Below are 4,695 nucleotides of genomic sequence, written 5' to 3'. Positions count from 1 at the left end.
AACAACTGAAATTTTCATTCATTGTTGGTGGGAATGCAAAATGGGACACCATTTTGGAAGTTATTTGGGCAGTTTCTTACAAAGCTAAATATAGTCTTAACATATGATCCAGGAATTGTACTCCAGGATATTCTTTTCCAATTGACTTGAAAACATATGTCCACACAAAGATCTGCACATGAATGTTTATAGCAGCTTTACTCATAACTGTCAAAAACTGGAAGCAGCTGGAAGGAAGATGTCCCTCAGAAGGTTAACGGATGAACAAATAGTGGTATATTCATACAATAGAATGTTATTCACCACTTTAACATATATGAGCTATCAAGATATGATGGAATTTTAAGTACATCTTGCTAAAGGAAAGAAATCAATCTGAAAAATCTACATATTGTATGATTCCAATTATATGACATTCTGGAAAAAGTACAATCACGGAAACAGAAAATAATAAGTTGTATAAAAATCATGTTTTTTATTTTCTGTATTCTATGATACTTTGACATTTTGGGGCCTTGTGAACTCAGGGAGATATTGCCTCTCCCCAAATTAGCTAATTCCTAGAGATAGCAAACAACTTATTTGACAGCACGCATTTAATATGTAAACCAAGCAATCCTGAGCTCTCACCCCAACCAAATCCTTCATCTAACTCTCACATACTGAGCAGATGAAAATGGCACCTGATCACTGTGCTCATGAGAAAGATCTTGTATAAAGTCTAATTGAGGGATGTCCTATAAACACCTACCCAGTAATCCTCAAAACCGTCGAGAAAATCAAAAACAAGGAAAGTCTGAGAAACTCCACAGCCAAGCGGAGCCAAAGGGAACATAGCAACAAAATGTAGTGTGGTGTCCTGGATGCGATCCTGAAATAGAAAAGGTAAAAACTAAGGAAATCTAAATAAACTATGAATTTTCATTAATAATAGTGTATCAATATTGCCTTATTAATTATAATTAATATCATACTAATATAAAGGAAACTGCAAGATATATGAGAATCCTCTGTACTATCTTCTCAACTTTTCTATAAATCTAAAACTCTTCTAAAAATAGTCTATTTAAGATAGCTAGTGGGAAGCAAATGCATAGCACAGGAAGATCATCTCAGTGCTTTGTGTCCACCTAGAGGGGTGAGATAGCGATGGTGGGAGGGAGACACGAGAGGGAAGAGATATGGGGATGTATGTGTATGTATAGCTGATTCACTTTGTTATACAGCAGCAACTAACACACCATTGTAAAACAATTATACTCGAATAAAGATGTTTTTTTAAAAAAGCCAATTAGATAGATAGATAGATAAAATAGTCTGTTTAGAAAAGGAAATGTGACCAATTTCCACACTAAGGGAAAGCCTCATACACTCAAAATACTTCAATATCAGAGAAGAGCACTGTAATTTCTGACACCAGTTTTACAAAATATATCCCAACTGCACTGAAGAATTTAAATAGAATACATTCTACTAAATATTTCCAGAATTCAAGGTACTTATACATAGGAGAAAGCTTTAAAAACAGAAGGTTCATGATCCTGCATATTTTTAAGAAGAGAGAGAGAGAAACAAAGATTACCAAGAATAATTTATTGAAATAGCTGATTTCTTGAATTATGAAAGAATATTCCTTCCCTCAGAATTTCTCCAGGTCTATATAATCCACGGGCACACAGAACTTTAGGTAAAGTAACATGAGCACCCTAGTTATCCAACAATATGTTTCACAGAGCAGACAACAAGTGGAGAGAGGAAGTGGATGGTTCAAAATTGAATCAATTTACTTACAAACATAACCCTCAAAATATCTGTGAGACTGTCTTAAGGCAAAAGAATCAGATCGAACAATTGATTCTGTTAACCATGGCATGTTAAGCAAATCACAGGGCTACCAGGAATGATGTCTTTGGGTTATCATCCAGATGCTATGATATATAGGTGGAAAAAATAGCCACCCAAAAGGCGATTTAGGGGCTCACTTGGCAGTACGTACATTAAAATTGGAACAATACAGAGATAAGCATGGTCCTTACACAAAGACGACATGAAAATTCTTGAAGCAACTCATATTTTGGAGAAACGAGAGTTATTGTTTAGTGGGTATGAAATTTCTGTTTGGGATGATGAAAAAGTTCTGAAGATGGATGTTGGAAAAGTTCTGAAGATGGATGTTGGTGATGGTTGCGTAACAATGTGAATGAATTTAATGCCACTGGACTATACACTTAAGGACGGTTCAAATAACAAATTTTATGGTATATATTTTTTATCATAATTTTAAAAAAGAAAGGATCTGGGAAATACCAGAAAGGTCCAATTCCTGTCTAAATGGCTCTCCTAACTTAATTCCAGGGCTGTGAAATTTTTGTTTGTACAATTTTTCTTGAGTTAAAGGACCATATAGCCAGTCTGCTATTCTTTTATTAAATATATTTTTATTACAATTGTTGATTTACATGCAGTTGTAAAAAATAATATAAAGATGCCATACACATTATCCAGTTCCCCCAATAATAACATCTTGCAAAACTATAGTATAGTACAATAACCAGGATACTGAAATTTATAGTCAAATTACAGGACATTTCCATCTCACAAGGATCCCTCAGTTTGCCCTTTTATAACCTAATCCATTTCCCCCTTGCCCCTACCCTCTCCTTAACTGTTGGCAACCACTAATCTATCTTCCATTTCTATAATTCTGTCATATCAAGAATGTTATATAAGTAGAATCATACAGTATGGAAGTTTGGGGAATTGGCTTTTTTTATACTCAGCATAATTCTTTAGAGATTCATCCCCATTGTTGTGTGCATCAGCATTTTGTTCCTTTTTATTGCTGAGTAGTAGCAGTCTATGATATGTGGGTATAACAGTTTGTTTAACTATTCACCTATTGAAGGACATAGGACATCTGAATTGTTTCCACTTTGGGGCTATTACAAATAAAGCTGCTAAAAACATTCACGCACAGGTGTTTGTGTAAGCAAAGTTTCCATTTTTCTAGGATAAATGTGTAGCAATGCACTTGCTGGGTCATATGGTAGTTAGGTGTTTAGTTTTATAAGAAACTGTCAAACTGTTTTCCAAACTAGCTGTACTTTTTACATTCCCAGAAGCAATGTATGAATTAGTTTCTCCACATCCTTGTCAGTGTTGGTGTTGTCACTTTTTAAAAAAATTATTTTGGGCATTCTGATAGATGTGTAGTGATATCCTTGTGGTTTTAATTGTCATTTTCCTAATGGCTAATGATGTGGAACATCTTTTCATATGTCATCTTTATATTCTTCAGTGGAATGTGTCTTATTTTGCCCATTTTCTAATTGAATATTTTTTTATTTTTGTTGAGCAGTAAGAGTTCTTTGTCTAGATACTCTTGGATATGCTGTATATTTTGTTTGTAAATATTTTCTCCACACTGTAGCTTGTCTTTCTATCCTCCTAACTGAATATTTCATAGAGAAAAAGTTTTTAATTTTGATAAAGTCTAATTTATCAGTATTTCCTTTTATGGATTATGTTGCTACTATCAAGTCTAAAAAATTTTTGCCTCACTCTAGAACTTGATAACTTTTTTCTGAAAGTTTTATATTTTTGCATTTAATGTATAAGCTCATGATCAATTTTGAATTAATGTTGTATAAGGTATGAGACTTACATAAAGGTTTATTTTTATGCCTATAGATGTCCAACTCCTCTAGCACCACTTGTGGAAGAGGCTGTCTTTTCTCCATTGAATTGCTTTTGCACTTTTGCCAAAAATCAATCAGGCATATTTATATGGGTATACTTCTGCTTTCCTATTCTGTTTCATTAGCTATGAACCTATCCCTTCACCGATAGCACAGAGTCTCGATTACTACAGCTATATAATGTCTTGAAATTGAGGACACAGTTTCCTTTCAAAATTGTTTTATTCTAGTTCCTTTTTCTTTCCATATAAATGTTAAATTCTCTGTCTATATCTACAAAAATATTGTTGGGATTTGACAGGAATTGCATTAAACTCATATTAATTAGGAAAGAATTGATATCTTTAATATAATGCATTTTCCAACCCATGAACATGATACGCTTTCTTTGATTTCTTTCTTCAGCATTTTCCAATTTTCAGCACACAAGCCCTAAACATGTTTGATAGATTTACATCAAAGTATTTAATTTTTTGAGCAATACTGTATGGTATTGTATTTTTAATTTTGATGTCCCAATGTTCATTGCTAATATATATATAATCACATATCAGTTCTGGAAATGTTATCATAGATTCCTTGGAATTTTCTATGTAGACAATCATGTCATATGCAAATAAGGACAGTTTTATTTTTTCCCTCTACAGTCTATATGCTTTTATTTCTTTTTCTTGCCTTATTGAACTGTCTACAACACCCAGCATTATGTTGAGTCAGAGCATGAAAAGAGACTTCTTTGCCTTGTTCTCAGTCTTACGGGTAAAGCACTCACTCTTTCATCATGATGTATAATATTAGATGTAGGTATTTTACAGATGCTCTTTATCAAGTGGATGAAATTCTCCTCTATTCCTATTTTTCTGAGTTTTTAAAAGAATAAGTGTTGAATTTTGTCAAATGCTTTTTCTGCATCAAATTATATAATTATGTAATATTTCTTCTTTAGCCTGTTAATATGATGGATTACACTATATATATATATATATATATATATATA

The 4,695-nt window shown here is 32.9% G+C and overlaps 1 non-coding gene across 1 annotated transcript; it reads left to right on the top strand.

The window, feature by feature from the left end:
• Window positions 1-1,974: 1,974 nt before the first annotated feature.
• LOC113632682 (U6 spliceosomal RNA) lies at window positions 1,975-2,077 on the top strand. The gene has a single exon (XR_003437920.1). It is a non-coding gene; the product is annotated as a U6 spliceosomal RNA (small nuclear RNA).
• The last annotated feature ends 2,618 nt before the right edge of the window (window positions 2,078-4,695 follow it).

The sequence above is a fragment of the Aethalodelphis obliquidens genome, unplaced genomic scaffold, assembly GCF_003676395.1.
Source record: "Aethalodelphis obliquidens isolate GAN/ISIS:26980383/991018 unplaced genomic scaffold, ASM367639v1 scaffold37, whole genome shotgun sequence".
Taxonomy (NCBI): domain Eukaryota; kingdom Metazoa; phylum Chordata; class Mammalia; order Artiodactyla; family Delphinidae; genus Aethalodelphis; species Aethalodelphis obliquidens.
This window is presented reverse-complemented; position numbering and strand designations above follow the sequence as displayed.